Genomic DNA, 18,046 nt, shown 5'->3' with positions numbered 1-18,046 from the left:
TTTTTTAATTTCATAACGTAGATAATTTATAATAGAATTATGTCTGTAAATTTTGCCCTAGCAGAAACACTAATGCAACCTAGATATTGTAAAACTGTACAAGTTGTAATAACTCGATTTAAATAATGCCGAGTCCAAACCCAGCAAGAATAAAATTTTCCATCCTAAAATAAAAGACGGTTAAAACGGAGTCGTATAAAAAAAAATATTTTGTTTAAAAACGACACCAACAAATAAAATGTAACTTGACGATCGTGTACATAAAGAACTACTTAACACATCTACAGTTCGAGCAAAGAAGCTGCAGCGGTCGGTTTCAAAAAGTACGGATAGATCTGAATCCAGGATAAATCACAATTAAAAATAAAACTACAAAATATACGTGACAACTATTTTATAGCAGTATTGTAATTCTCATTAACGATTTATTTTATTGTTTGTCGTTCAATTAACGGGATCATCCTAGGAATGCCGTCAAAAGTATAGGGTTAAAACGCATTTTGAGTAAGTAATATCGGGAATTAAACGTTTTAATATTTATTTACGCATACTTACATCCGGTAAAATATGATTTTATCCGTTATCAGATACGGCATTCGTTAGACCAACATATGTAAATCCTAATTAAACTGTGAAAGCTTAAAGCTTAAATAAAAAATATGCACAACAGTTATAATTATTGCAGTAAAAAGAGTAAAATTGCAGTAAAAATTCAGCGAATTTTCTGAAAAACTTAAAGGGCATTTTTTTATGCGGATACAAAATATTATTCGGATTTAATTTACAAACAAACGCTAGAAATATATGAAATTAAGAAACGAGAAATATCGCTTAAAATAAATAACTTTAATGGATAATTTCTATTCGTATAAATCCTACGTCGAGCTAATACTTAATTTTATATACGTAAATACAAATACATTCGGCTAAGAGAAGAAAAGGTAAAATAAAAATGTTCTGCGAACGGATAAAAATTGTAGGTCGCATACATTCACATCACGTAACAAAAATAAATTACTGCCGTTCTGGCGTACGAGTCGTATTTAAGAATGAAAATGGTGGCTTCAAAAGCCATGTGGCGCTTATAATCGATACGATGAAACTAACGCGATCTGGTGAAAATATACTGAACTACGTACATTACGAAACTCTGCCGTTCTAGAAGAAGATCTTTATTATCAATAATAAAATTTAAGATAAAGTAATGAAAAGTTTAAGAAGTTTTTGTGTTATTAATACATAAAATAAAATGCGTAATAAACACTTAAACTAAACCGACGGGTCGCCCCGATAACACAAAGAATTTTTTCTCTCTTTTAAGAAAGTAAATGTTTTTTCCATCATTTTCAATATAACATTTTAATAAATTAAAATCGTCGTTTTTTTTAATAACTGGATTCATTTTGCTCACCGACATTAAAAAAAATGTATAAGATTACATAAATTACATTTGAAAGCAGTTTTGTAAATTCATACAACCGAACACCTAATTTTTTTTTAATTTTGTCGAAATACAACGTAAATAAAAAATGCTATATATACAACTGTCTCACCACCATCTAACCCCACAAGGATACTTTTAAAAGCTTTACTTTTAATGTTAAGATTTGAAGTGACATATAGAAAGCGTTTTACTTCAGAAATATATTAATATATTACTTCACACTTACCGCCCCCCCCGATCTTTCTTATGGCTGTAACAAATGAAAGCTTTAAAATCACTAATCTTAAACGATATTCATTGTACAGTGAACAGATGAAAGCGTCAAATGTAAAACTGAATACTATCCGCATTTCCGACGCGACGAACCAACTCGACCGTACATTCTGCTCGGTAAAAAATATTACATAAAAATCACGGCTAACTTTTTGCTTAGTAATTCTGAACGGGCGTCAATAGCTACGGCATTTTCAGAAGCGACTTCTGATTCCTGACTTATGACGAGTCGCCAATAAACATTGCGGTAGGGTACTTAAAATACATACAAGATTTAAATTAAAATCATAAATAGATTCAAAGCTCCTGCTTACACCAGTTGTAGTCTTAACTACAGAAGATAAAAAACGAAAAACAATTTCCCGCCAAATGTAATTTTTCTCATCAAAACGAATAAGTTACTAATAACACCGACGAAACATAATTACTAATAACACCGTAACCAAAGAATAGTTGTAAATTTTGAATCGTAAAAAGTATTATAAGATTGTTAAAGGTTCTTATACACGGACCGCCAGCTAAACTACTTTTTTTATACAAGAAATCAATACAAAATTGAAATACCTAATACTTCAGTAACTTATACGAAGAATAAATTTATAGATACGTACATACAGACGTACTTGAAGAAACGCGATGTACTTAACTTTATAGGAACCCGCCGAATGCCGTAAAAGGAGTAAAATATAACAATAATAAAATGAATTATTATTGTTATAATTATTAAATTAATTAAATATGACCTAAATGATTTTTTTTATTATAAAATTAAGGCAACATATTTATATAAATAAATATATCTTCGTTTTGTGTGTGCCCTAACAACTCGAAAATTACTAGATTTCGCTGAAAATTTCACAATTTATTACAATCTGTTCCGGGGGTGTTTACATGTTATTGGTTCCATAATATTTAAGATAATAACAACTGTCGGAGGAAGTCGATATTGACATGGACAATGATGGATAAAGACAACGACAATCGATATACACGATATCTCTAGATATATACGACGACATTAAATTTAGTCAAAGAAGTTTTGGGTTATTCATTTAACAATTCTTTTTACAATTTACAGTATTCATACACTTCAAATCTGGCAACAGCGAAGCACTGCCGGGTCCACTAGTATAAGGTAGGATGTCGATTACTGGAACGCCGATTTTCTCTACGTCTAACTATCCGGCTCCTTACATCCGCACGAGGAATTTAAAAAAAAAATTAATACCCTACTTAAAACGTCAAAAATACTCTTCAAATCGCTTCATCATGAAATTTAATTTTATTGATCTTTATTTTTAGTGGGTTTTTAAATCGACTTTTATGCAAATCGAATAGCACAAAACAAACTTAAATTGAGGCCTCTGTTAAACCAATCATAAAATTAACATTTTGAAAAGATCGATGGAAAGTCATTACAATCGGTGAAGCGTGCACTATCGTGTAACGATTTAATGACTCGCATACAGCACCCTTTCTTTTTCCTGTTTAGCCACCGTTAAAAACCTTTCAGATAATACTTTAGAGGATGAATAAGGATGATATGTATGATTGTAAATGAAGTGTAGTCTTGTACATTCTCAGTTTGACCGTTCCTAAGAAGGGTGGTTAATTAAAACTTAACCACCAAAGAACACCTGTATCCACGATCTAGTATTCAAATCCGTGTAAAAATAATTGACTTTACTACCATTTGAACGCTGGAAATCTCGACTTCCAGATCAGCTGATTTGGGAAGACGCGTTCACCACTAAACCAACCCGATGGGTTCGCGTACAGGACCCTCACACGAATAAACTCACGTTTGTTTGTCTATGGGAATAGTTGGAGCGACAAAAAATGACGATTCTTCGTCGATTCTTTGTTTAAAGCGATTATATGAGCTTTTAGCGTATAAATGAAGATCAACATTAAATCAAGTACAGATTTCATTTTTTTCCTTTAAAAACATTATTACTTATAATGTTTTTGAAGGTATGTTTTGATTACTGACCATCACTAAGATTTATTTACTTAAACGTACAATAATATTTTCGATATTTTGTAAATTCTAAGAAATATTTTTTATAAAACTAGTAATTAACTCGAATTCTTTTCCGTATGTTTTTTGTTGTTTTTGTGAAAAGGTTTTTAAATGAATCTTTTTTTATAAAACAGTAAGGTAATAGATTTCAATTCTTTCAGGTAACTTGTAAATTCTGATTATTTTTTTTTTAATTTCTACTAGCTGGATTTTTGTAACCTTTTACTGCTGTGTCTGTCGGTTTTATTAAATTATATTAAGTTCTGAGAATCTTTTTAGTTATACTAAATTTTTTTTTTTCTACGGCTGTAATATGTTTGAATTACGCGGATGGAATCTGTATTATAATGATTGTCATTGTGAAACAGATTTTCTTTACGAAAAAGGTGTTCAACCGATCAAAAGCTTACCTTTTTCAACCCCTGACCGATCAGCGGGTAGTGTTTAACGTATCGATTGTGTTTTTTTATTCTGATTTTAATCCGAATTAGTAGTTAGCATATAAGTGTCTATATTACACTGCTTTTCTTTTGGTTAATTATGTCGGATTCTAAGGAGTAAATGTCTTTAACACCGATCGGTATTAAAGAAAAGGCGGAATTAGTGACTAATAATAAGCTATCGCCAGAGAAATGTATTGTTTAATTATTTTATGAAGAATTTAAAAAAGGATATTCCGTAAACAACGTATTCCATCGTCGTTTTAAATCAAAATCCGATTATCTTCTCAACCGCAGAAAAAAAAAAGGTACGCGACTCTAATAATGACAATTATTCCACTAGTGGGAATTTTACGACACCGGCCAAGGCTCTTGTCGTGCACTCGTGCATTAGTGACTATTACAATAGGCTCGTATCATATGGTACGAGCCTATTGTAATAGTACCATATTTTCATTTTTTATTAAATGTGATATCCACAGATTACTAAAATTAAATATTCAGTACGTACGTTAAACCTTTTTTTAATTTTCAAATTATCCGGATTCGGCCTTGTAAATGTCAAACCGGATAATCGGCGTTCCACTGTATTTTAAGAAAAATTAAAAAGGGATAATAAAAAAATCAAGATTAACGATCACTCTTTAAGGAAGTCGCTCGCGAATATCACAGTATAGTAGCCGTTTTTATGATTTATTGATAGGTTTTACATCGCCAAGAACGTACGATACTACTGAAATTACACACATGTAAGTCGTGGATACGTTAAGTTTTTGCGGTTACACATTTCCTATTAAAAAAAAGATAACTTCTACCAATAAGCGGAAATAAAAAAAAATATATATTAACTTTTATCAGTACACAATATTTTTAAAATTATATATTTATTTTTATATATATAATATATATACTTAGATAGTATTATATCTATCTAAGCGAATGTAAGGGTAACATCAGACCATATAATAATTACTTTTAGATCTTTTATATAGAATTACATTAAACAAACTTTTTTTAAATCTTTTAAACGATCTGCTTCAATAATTTCACTTATAAAATTAAGACTAATTTTTATACACCTAATGCGATTCTAACCTCAAAAATATAACACTTTAATTTTTTTTATCAAATCGATTCAAACTTTATAAATGTTTGACGATTAAATAGAGCGGCCTTCCAAGCTCATTTTTTATCGACTCGTTTTCATCGTTCCCATATTTTCATTAATATTCCATCTTCAACACGCAATTAAATCGATGAGCAACAACAAATTATAAAACGAAATCTACTTTATACTTTTTTCCAGGCGATATATTTTTATCGCCTGACGAGAAACATTCGTTTAACTCGTGTTTCACGCATTCAATCTACGAATGCGACCGACAATTGCGATCATATCTTAATATATTTAAAACCCTCGTAGCGTATTCCAGTTGAATATTTACCGATATATATATATATGTTAATTTAAAGCAATATCTGTTTCGGTTCCGCCTGGCAGCTTATCAGCTGTGCGTCTACGGGGAGGTCCAGTCCAATGAACACCTGATGTTTGACTGTCCTGCTCTTCGGGGGGGGGGGGGGCAGAAACCGGGCCACCCTGGAACTTAGAGGCCAACGAGGGAATCGGCCACTCACAAACGGCCAGTCAATGTGGCGAGAGCCGCATTGTCGGACCGTGTGGGTAACCGGCATCCGTAGTTTGCTTAAAGGAAAGACTCTTACCGCATTGCCGTGGTAAGATAACCACGGGTATGGCTAACCACCAACCAATTATTATGGTTCCAAGCGCTACAGAATGATCAACAGGTACTTGCTGGCATTCAGCGACCTAGGCGTGGCAGCGAATTGCTGCCTACACGAAATAAATGTTATTATGGATGTCATATATATTTTTAGTGGTTGACGGGGTGCGTCTACCCATTTTAGTAAATATATGACAAATGAGCGGTTGGGACACGTAAACCGATGGTATATGGCACCACACTTAGTTCGCTCACGCTGTTATGTAAGCTCTAGGAGTTACGTTAGGATACCGGTCGCTAAATTGTTCGAGGCTCAGTAGCCGTTTGTGGCACAGACATTCGGTCTTATGCTTTAGGGCGACCGAATGGGGTGGTGGCGGGAGAAATGCCAAGCAAACCAAAATACCGATACATTACAGAAGGGATAAGAATAATCGTCAGGGAAATTTAAACCTGTTCTCTTGTTTTTCCCCGATTTTATTTTTGGAATTCATGCGATATATTGCAGCATATTTATAATTTGCTTACAACAAATTAAACTTCTCCCATCTTTTGGATTTTAATACATTCCTCTCTCAAGTAAAAACATTGACCTAATAGGCACCCGCTGCTTAAAAAAAAAAAAACAAGCGACATTTTTGGGCGTAATCTATTTTACCCGGAATGGACTTATTCAAGGTCTCCAGTCTCCTATTCAAGACATTCACACGAGCCTAATTAAGCGGTGGCGCTTCCTAACGGGTAAATCCCGATTCTCTTAAATACAAAAACACATATGTAATTTTTAAGGTCGGCAGCAAATCTGAATTATAAGAAATATTTTTTCCTATTAATTAGTTAATTTTTTTTAAAATGTTAAAACTTCGAATTTGTAATCCCTTTTACGGAGGCTATGTAGTTTACTGCATCTATTTAGTTCAAGGATAATATAACTGGCCGTGAAATTAAAGTACGTAAAATCAAAATTAATTGTAAATATAATAATTAATCGGTAATTATTACATTAAATCGACTAAATTAATCATTTGTAATGAATTTAATGTACACATTAGTTTACTGTATGTAACCGATCGCTTCTGAAATAATTCAAACATTTTTGAAATATTTTATTATACTATAACAGCATGACACGACACGACAGTCGGCAGTAAACAGTAATAGAGAAGCGATCAATTACCGTTGTGCTGGAAGATTGGGAAATATCGACAATATTTAATCATTTGGTCCTTAATTAATTCAGAATACTGTCCTTAAGTAATTTTTTTCTTCTCATTTAATACTTAAATCACTTATATTTGTATTTTTACAGCGTTTACGTAACACGTAAAATATTAAATGCAACAAAAGAGAAATAAATCAATACGCCCGGTTCAAAGAATAAATCTCACAAACAACTCCTTAGCAAAACCTGTTCGTTTTATTATAAGTAGCCAAATATATGAAGGTTTAGTTCACCGTGTCGTAACAATTTTCGCGCACAAAATAAGCTTCTACAATAATTTTTTTTTTTTAACGTACAAATAAAATAGTGTTAAAAGGATTTGAGGAGATATCGCCCGTCGCCACTGTTGCAAAGGAGATTAAGGTTTAATTAATTTTGGAAAACCGAACGTACATTTTAACATATCTGCACTCCTACCTTCGTACAGGATCGGTCGATCGGTCTAGATGGAAAAATCGTTGTTCAAAAGTCATTATTTATCCTCATAACAAAAGAAAACAGAGTTAAATTTGTCGTTAAGATATGGGATAGGTAGGTCTAATTGTAAACCCACCGGGTTGGTCTAGTGGCGAATGCGTCTTCCCAAATCAGCTGATTTGGAAGTCGATAGTTACAGCGTTCAAGTCCTAGTAAAGCCAGTTATTTTTACACGGATTTGAATACTAGATCGTGGATACCGCTGTTCTTTGGTGGTTGGGTTTCAATTAACCACACATCTCAGGAATGGTTGAACTGAGAATGTACCAGACTACACTTCATTTACACTCATACATATCATCCTCATTCATCCTCTGAAGAATTATCTAAACGGTAGCTACCGGAGGCTAAACAGGAAAAAGAAAGAAAGGTCTAATTGTAATGTGTAGCATTTCTTAAGTCAGAAGAATACCTGTTAGAAGAAGCCGATTAGTAAATTGGCTTAATAGTATCTATTGCAAACTTTGTATTACAGCTACGACAAACGGTTTTTAACAACGATAATTTTGATTACAGTACAAACGAATCGATTTCAAAAGATAAAAATCCGTGGTTTTATATAAAGTGGAAATTTTAAGAGCCTGGAAATCAAGCGGTAAAACGCTTACGCGTAGCGTCCTAGGGTTTACTTATAGTAGTTATGTTGATTCCAAAGCAGTCGCTTATCAATAGAGAGTCCGATATGTCAGTTTTAAGTACGGGAGTGCCACATAGAAACACAAAATTTTGATGTCCCAAATTAAAAGTCGCTCGTACGTTTTATAACAGTTAATTTTTATTTATCGGTATTTGAGATCGATTTCGTAAATTTAAACCGACATGGTGGTGGTTCAGTCCGAACAAGATAAAATTACTCACCGTCTGCAGAAGAGGAAATATTAAATAACTGAAAAATATTCAAACATAATAACTCCTCCTCTTTTTTCCTGTTTAGCCTCCGGTAACTACCGTTTAGATAATTCTTCAGAGGATGAATGTGGATGATATGTATGAGTGTAAATGAAGTGTAGTTTTGTACAGTCTCAGTTCGACCATTCCAGAGATGTGTGGTTAACTGAAACCCAACCACCAAAGAACACCGGTATCCACGATCTAGTATTCAAATCCATGTAAAAATAACTGGCTTTACTAGGACTTGAACGCTGTAACTCTCGACTTCCAAATCAGCTGATTTGGGAAGTTTCATCCGTAACCCGCTACAAACTTATTTTGGCGAAGAAATAACCTATAACTTCAAATACGTAGTGTTTATTTGCTAAGAAAAATTCAGTAAGCTAGAAAAGTCGATTAAACGGCCGAAGTGCCAAAACTGATTCCGTGAAGAGTATACTAGAGTTGAAGGATTGTCTGTTTATTATAACTGCAAATAATTGTTAAATTTTTCAAATAAATAAAAAAAAAGTGACTAAGAATTATTTTTTTGTTGCATTTCACACAAAGAAAAAATATAATGGGCTTATTTTTTATTTCATCTGATGAATATCGACGGGGTAAGTTGTCTTTATACGAATATTCCTATTTAAGACGAATTTTTTCTACGTATTCCATATCAAGAACATTTCCGTAAATTTAAAAAATGATGTTACTACAGGGATGATTCAAGAAAACGGAAAATCTGAAATACATCGGTGCTCTGAGCGAGTGTCACCGATAAATAATTTATAGAAATCAGCTTACGCCATCTTGCCGTTTAATTGTCACGGGTACTTGGAGCGTAGCGTAACGTGTTTTTGCCGTCAAAGGTTTTTATAAAAATAATTACATTTTGGAGGATGCGCGTTGAGAATTTCACCACCATTTTAATTTAGGACGCCCCTATCGTATATCGTCAGCACGTGTAATTAACATACGGATATGTAATTTTGAGGAAACAGATTCAACAGTAAAAAATAAACCTCCAAGAGGTGTACGGACCTTTCGTACGCCATACAATATCTTCTAGCTGCTGTCGTCAGAAGCCTACACCGTTCAATTCGTCGTCGTGCAGTGTCTTTACAGTCGCATAGTTCAAGTGTTCGAAAAATATTGTTTCAGGGCTTACTGCACCATCCGTATAAGTCTCACATCGTACAGGAACTGAAACCAAACGATCACATAGTGCGCCATCAAATCACAATTCTGTGAAAGAATGGTCGTAAAGAACAATGAATTTGTTAACAAACTGTGGATGTCGGACGAAGCCCATTTCCATCTTAACGGATTTGTAAATAAAGAAAATTTTCGTTTATTGCCAAAAGAGAATCCTACACAGTTACAACGGCGCCCGATACACTGCAAAAACGTTACCGTGCGGTGCGTCGAGTCATTTCCATAAATTATTGACAACGAATGGTTTCAACAAGATTGATCAACATCACACACAGCACGAATATCGATGGGCGCTGTATGCCAATCGTTTGACGACCCTATAATTTCGAGAAACGGTGACATTACATGACCGCCCAGGTGTCCTGATTTGTAGGTATGCGATTTCTTCGCGTGGGATCACCCAAAAAGCAAAGTGTACAGAACTCGACCTGCTACGACAGAACTACTAAAATCCAGCATCCGAACAGCGATTACCGAAATTTCTATTGAAATGTTGCACTAAACCTTGCAGTTTTTCACTTCGACACTGCAGGAACATCTACGCAGAGACGGAGTTCACCTGCAGCATGCGATCTTAAAAAATAAATTTATTTAATATAATATTTTCATTAGAAAATTGAATTTTGTAAATTTCCCGTTTCGCTGAATCATTCTGTGTAAACAAACATTATTTTTTTATATTATAATGCGAGTTTAACATTTTGCAGGATGCAATCGACAAACAAATTATGCGTTCTATCGATGCGAAATAAAACTAATCTTTGATCGACTATTAAAATCCATAAAAATTAGAATATAAAATACTCCGCATTTCTATCCCTTCCTCTACTGTTAAAAGATCGATAGTTATACGACGTCGAAATACAATCCACAAGTAATACAGCCTGTATACGACCTGGCATAAGGAAATTGAAATTGCTAATCCATTTTCTATCAGAATAGGTACGATTAAAAATGAAATTACACAGTCCCTGAGTTAAAAAGAAAATTTAAGACAACGACTTTGCAAATAACAAAAAAAGGATCGTTTATTACACTAAGTAAAGTCATAAACCAAATAATTTATTTATAAATCGATTTAAAAATTAAATATAAAAAACCGGAAAGAAAAGAAGAAATTTCTATTAGTAAATTTTATCGTTAGAAAAAAAGTAATAAAAGAATAAATATTTTTTATACGTAAAATATGACTAATTCTAAATTTAAAAACAAAAAAACACTTTGTAATAATCTATTGGCATTAAGAAACTCGTAGAATAAATAATTAGTTTTAAACATAAAATAGGTCATTAAACCATATATAGAGTATTCCTCTAATCTTGTGAAAGTAGTACAAAATACAACTCTTATTTTATGCAATAATTTTAAAATAACGTAACAAATCTACATACTTAAGTTTCTGCGACTAGAAAAGACTAATTTTGAACAGCACATTTGATATATTTCTGCATTAACTAGCACTTTCTTCATTATTTTAACTAACCAGACTGGAATAAAGACATTTAAATTTTAAATTATAACTAACTTTAAATTCACTAAATTTAAAGGAAAAGATAAACGTATAACTTTTTTTGTATAAAATTAGTAGAAAGAAACCCGTATTAATAATTAGATTCACTACGCTGTAGTAATGTTTTACTTCACGCGATATAACTCCATTCATTTTAAAATATTTATCGTAATGTAATGTATACAAACTTAAGCAAAATAAATTGCTATATAGCAAGAAAATTTCATTTTTGAACTTAGAAAGAAATCGTAATAAAAAAAAATAAATAAACTTTATATAAATAAAATACTCAAGAAATTATTAGAGAAATATAAATAAATAAAAAGACTTATCAACTGAAACTGTAGCGTTAATTATTATAACAAATAAAAAAAAGTCGATAAACTTAATTCTGTATCCACCTTTATGAGTAACTGAATTTCACATTTCCACTTAAAATATGAATAAACGAAATTTCCGGTTTTGAACAATAAAAACCCCTAATAAAATAGATTAAGTATTAAAGTCACTGTATGGAATTCCATAACATTCTTTAAATAATCGATCCGTATCCTGAGGTGAATGCTACTACAATTAAGTCAGAACGATATTTCCGAAGAAATTCTTACCTTTCCTGAAATAGCAAAAAAATCCTGAAACACGTCGTTTCAACAAGATGGGACAATTATAATTCGGATTAGTGTCGATGAATATCGGTAAACATTTTTTTTCAACTACAGACTCGGCGATATTCTTCATCTCGCAAGATAGCCGGATCATGTACCGCGGTATGTTTTTCTTGTGGAGTTCTTTTACGAGTGACGTATTCAGTAATTCCCTTAGAAACGTTGAAAAATTCCTCAAGAATTTAATGCAAATTTCAATAAACATCTTATGTCGTACGTTGAAAAACTTAACTTGACCTGAAAAACATTTGAATCGAAATTGCAATTACCTTTTCAGGATGGAGTATTAAGAATTTATAATGTTTCTGCATACAGTAAATTATTTTTAAATCGATTTCCAATACACAGTAAAAGTTACTTTTTATTTATTTATTTATTTAGCGGCTTTCGTTTACAGCACAAGATTGTTTACCGCAATCCCAAAACGCTATTTTCCTCTGTCAAACGCATAATCGCCCGCTAGGCTTCACCTAACCGTGGGCTCAACGATTGCATTTGTCGTTACTTTTTAAATGTATAAATAAAAGAACATATATTTAATTTTTAAATCACCCATTTTACTGGCTTGAAAAAAAAAGATAAAATGATAAAAAAAGACGAAAATGATAAAAAATAAAATAGTTACGGGCTCTTTTAAAACGGCTACAGGGAACGCCTTCATTTCTTAGACTATAATCTCCTTCAAAACTGCTTTGTTGGTCTTTCGTCTTTCTGGCAGCAAGAAGAAAGACATAATCGAAATAGGTCATCTTTGGAGGTTCAATGTTTAATTAAAAATATTATTTAGTCGGTAACTAAAACCTAAGCAGACCTTCCCGTAAAATTTCGTGGTTGGTCATTAAAAATTATGCCGGCTGAATAATAAATGAAAAAAATTAAAAACCACATCATTTTTGCTAATTTCGGATATTTAAAAAACTGGAGAATCAGCATGAAACGGGTAATCGACCCTTTTGAAACACCCTTAATTAAATTATTTTACCCTTTAACAACCGAGTATTATTTTTTATTTATTGTATATTTTAGTGGATCCTAGGATTATCCGTGAATGGAACTTTTATATGACAACTAGCGGACCCGACAGACGTTGTCCTGACGCGGCATTATTCTGTAATATTCCTTCTAATTAAATATTAATATTAAATATTAATATTCCTTTTAATTAAGTTAAAATTAGAAGGAATGTTCTAAATTTCATTAAAATGACTATTAGTATGATATTATCAGTTTGTGATTGTTGTATTATTGTATTGGGTTTATTGATTAATTATGTGTGGTAAGGTTAATATTTATTTTCACTAAATATTGAGATGTCCGATGAAAATTGAATTAAAAAATCGAAACGTCGTAAAATTAATAATTAGTATAATTAATAAAGTACCTCCTACATATTTTTTTTTTATTTAATAATTTTGTTGTTTCATAACCATGTAACAGCTTAATTAATCAATTAATAAAAAAATTAAAGCACTGTAAAAAATCAACGTAGTTAAAATTTTAGTACAAATTTTTATCATTTTTCTCATTCTTTATTTTAACATCTATTTTACCAAATTTTAGATAATTGTAAATTAAAAATAATTTCAGAAAACTTTTTATAAAATTAATCAGCCAAAACATTATAAATTCAATTTTTTAAATATACTTTAAACTATATTATTTTTTTTTTTGTCTTCAGTCATTTGACTGGTTTGATGCAGCTCTCCAAGATTCCCTATCTAGTGCTAGTCGTTTCATTTCAGTATACCCTCTACATCCTACATCCCTAACAATACTAACTAACATCCCTAACTATATTATAAGTAACTTATATTTTAATTGTATAAATGTTATAATTTATTTTACAAACTTAAATTTTTATTTTCAAAGAGCAGTTCAATACTTCATAAGTTGTATAGAATCAAATCAAAGGTTAAGTTGATTATTATTGAATGCACGTGTATACATAATTAAAATTCATGAAAAATCATGTAAAATACTCACTTCAATACTGCACCTTACAAATTTGCACAACGTAAATTTTTTAATCAGACTTTAAAACGTTATTTCAATAAATAATAATATAATATAATATTCTCAATAAGCGCGCAATTCTAGCAGACTCGGCAATGCTTCGCTAATGCTAGATCTGAGTATACATACAGATTAAATGACAACAATTGAAAGTTTCATAAAACCTTAAAAAACTGAACATTAGCAATTTAACAAAATTTAACCTTTCACTTTCTAAAATTCAGAATGTAAATAAATCCAAATGGCAAAACAACAGCACTACCTATCGTTTTTAATTCACACCACCCTCTAATCACAGTATTCGGTGGAAAATAATTTTTTAACGAAGTGTTGTGGCTGTAAAATCATTACAATTAATACAGAACATTAAGAAACTTACAAAACATTTCGGGACCTTATAAAATTTCACCTTAACTTTATAAAATTCAGAATGTAAATAAATCCAATTGTCAGACAGCACTACCTATCGGATTTAATTCAAACTATTCTCTAAATACGAATTTTAATGTAAGAACAGCACTAAGCTACGACGCAAGTAACTGATATGCGAAAAAGCAACAAAATAAAAAAAATTCCTAGAATCCGATCGCAGCACCAACTACCGGGTTTGACTGATAAACCAAAAATGAAAAAAAAAACAACTCTAAAACGCTGCTCTGCCTACCGGACCCAATTGTGATCCTTAACCATCCCAAGATCAACAACACATAAATAAATTAAAAAATTATTTTCACTTCAATACTGTACTTACAAATTTGCACAATGCATATTTTTTAATTACAGTTTAAAACGTTATTTCAATAAATAATAATATAATATTTCTCAATACGCGCACAATTCTAAACGCGATCGCAGTGCTGCCTACTTGTTACTTAATCAGTTGTGATTTTGTTTACATTGGCAACGGCCATACGGGCTCTTTGTGATTGGTCGTTGTGTTTGACAGCGGCCATCTTGCATTGATCTGATTGGTTTTCCTTTGTTTACATTTCCATCTGATTTATTAGCCTCTTATTTATTAAAAACTGTTTTCTCGCGACTTTTTGTAACACAACAATAACACAAAATTACGAAATATTTTTCTCAATTTGATCGCAGCACCAACTGTCGGGACAAATAAAATTAAAATTGAATATTACTGAATATTCGATAATGCGATGGTAGTGCAGTCTGCCGGATCCAATGTAAAACATTCCAAAATCAACAACTACTTATAAATAAAAAATTAATTAAAAAACATTTTTCAGTGGACCAAATTGTGAATCTAAATCATTCTCGAATCCCCTTAACACACACACAGAATTTCTCAAAATCAGTCCAGCCGTTTAGGAGGAGTTAATTTTCATACACACGCACACAAGAATTATATATATAAAGATAGATTTCATAATGGTTCAGAGTAAATCATTTTTAACTAAAAACAGCGAATAAATTAAAAACACTAGTGATTTAATCTTAAAGTAACTCTTTTTCAACGATTAACTAAATTTAGAAATTGCAAAATACATAAACGTTGAAAAATTTCACTGTTCACACAAAAAGAAAGATTATTATTATTAATAATTTTAATACGCAAGTAAAATTACAAAAAGAAAGAAGAACAAATAAATCGATCGATAAAATTATATGAAGTGGCTGTAATATACCAGTACTTTACATTTAAACTAAGCGAACTTTAAGTGAAACAAAAGAAACGATGGGAATAGCGTAAAAATCGCAAGTTCCAATAACAAAGTTAAAAAGTTTTAGTCAAACTTTTTATTCTTTTTTATGCGATTACCAAGTTTAAGTCCCCTTATGTAACCTTTCACAGAATTCAGAGAACACACTTCATTTTATTGTACGTGTAATGAAAAAGTTATACTAACTTACAATTAAAATTTAATTTTTTAAAACCTTTCAGTTAAATTCAACAATGCAACGTAAATAACTGACCCGTTAATGTAAATTGTATTACATGAAACGATAAAAATTTCTTGGAAAACTAAATGATTGAAAATAAAATTATTTTATTATTATTATTCAAATTTCACTAACTGTATGAAATAAAATATGTTGATAAATCGTAAATAGCTTCCGTTATAAAATAACGTAATACTGTACAGCTAGCGCGCCAATTTTTCTATTCTACATTTAACGTTTGATCCTAGTCAGTCATAAAGAAGGTCGCTAGATAGCAGTCGTAACAACACAGCTAGTGAAATCATAAGTCGATAATTCTAGTACAGCAGCTGATTAATGCTATACAGTTCAGGGTCATTATGCGTACAGCTGATTTTTTTAAATTAATCGTATCGCGACTTTTAAAGATATTTAAACGTCGCTTCATAAAAATTTTAAAGCGCTTTAGTAGAGTGGATGTAATAAAAAGAATCACAACACAATCTAAATCGTATTTAGATAATAAATTATAAGAGTGTTTATACAATATATATAAAAACACGTACTTAAAAATCTATCGCTAGGACTGGCTGAATTTTTCTTTCCCAGTCGTGTGAACGACACATAACGAAAATGATTCGGTCTTAATTACTATGCGCATTTAAACTACACTGAATTTTAAAATACACACGGGGAACCGACACCACCCCTTTTGCCACCAAGAATGATACCCAGCTTACTTCTCACTCGAATGTAATTTTATCCAAATTAAGACAAAAAGAAAATTTAATTTCAATAAAATAATAGTTTTCTAAAACGGTTTTGATATTTCGACATTTGTTTTAGTTGCTGTAAACCATCTTACGGTAAAAACATTTACGCAAACTTTATCACATCATGATTATATCCGAAAAAAAGAACTGAATCTACGACGATTACAACTGTATAAAATGGTTTCGGGAGAGCACACGGTACCGAGCTCTTGAAGTCATCTAAAGCGACTTTCTTTTTAAAAAAAAACAAAAAAAAAACGATAGTAATAACTGCAGAAGCACAATGCTGTAGAGTAATGTTAAGCTTTAATAATAAAATAACGCTTAAAAATCAATACAGACCGTCTGATGTCAGAAAAGCAACTGGGTTTTAAAAAAGATATATGTAATTTTTGTACTAAACTGTACAAAAGTCCTCGAGTTTAAGCGGTCGATCCAGAAAAGAAGATAATTTAACCAGGAAATTCTCCTACCTTATTCAAAGTCGTGAATAACATTACGCAGGAACACCCTGTTCCCCGTAGGAGAACACACTCGCCTTGTGACGATCCCGGTCGCCATACCAACCCCTCTATTCCTAAACTTGATGGCTTTACCGGAGATTGACTTTTAGATCTTCCAAACTTGAACATGACAAAGTCATCGGTTACCCCTCTGTCAGGATGCCATCGTTGCACATGCCTGGACAGACATTTCCATCAGTGTATTTACACGACCTACTATCGCGCATTCGTATGGCCTCTTCTGATCGCGACCACCTACCGTAACTTACAGCCCTCAACTACCAAATTAATCGATTCGCAGAAAGCGCGATCCGGGAACAGTCCTCTAACACCGAAGGTTTCGCACAAAAAGTCTTCCTATATTTAACTTCAAGTAGATTATGCATTCGGATCGTTACTCGATTGAGTATTAAAACATCAAAAATACTATTCTCATACCGACAAAACAAAGTGTCGATCGATACTTTTCCTACTTGTCCTACGATACTTGTCCTACGATTCAATTTATTCAAAGTCCTCCTGATTTACTTAAAAAAACAACAAACAGATTTACAAATTTAATAATCCTCTCCGCTTTCGGGAGCGAGGTCGATGCCTACACCCGCCCGCACCGCATCACCATCGCTTAAACGGATGAGTTCTCCACACATTCATCTCATCCTAACACCTCAATTCCCTCCCGAGGGGAGAAGATGCCGCCTCGTAGCGTGTCAGGTCGCTACACCACCCCCTCCGTTCCTTGCCAGTAATGGCTTTAACGGAGGACACATCTCATCCTAACAGCGAATATCTAAGATGACCGGGGCTCGATTTCAAAAGGCTTATCTTGGCAAAGTAACCGCCCAAGTGGGCCGCTTAATCTGCCAAGCCGCACGGGTCGCTAGTCTATCTGTATATCTATAACAGCATCTATTACATCTAACATCTATTCCAGTAGAACAACTTTAGATGTTAATAACCCTGGATATGACGTGTTGTTTAATTTTTAA

At 32.2% G+C, this 18,046-nt stretch overlaps 1 protein-coding gene across 2 annotated transcripts in view; it reads right to left on the bottom strand.

The window, feature by feature from the left end:
• SNF4Agamma (SNF4/AMP-activated protein kinase gamma subunit) overlaps window positions 1-18,046 on the bottom strand; it is a 1,283,477-nt gene that overhangs the window by 925,243 nt on the left and 340,188 nt on the right. The window lies entirely within an intron of this gene.

Source organism: Lycorma delicatula, chromosome 2, assembly GCF_047948215.1.
Source record: "Lycorma delicatula isolate Av1 chromosome 2, ASM4794821v1, whole genome shotgun sequence".
Lineage (NCBI taxonomy): Eukaryota > Metazoa > Arthropoda > Insecta > Hemiptera > Fulgoridae > Lycorma > Lycorma delicatula.
Note: the sequence above shows the minus strand (reverse complement) of the source record. Positions and strands in the feature narration are given on the sequence as shown.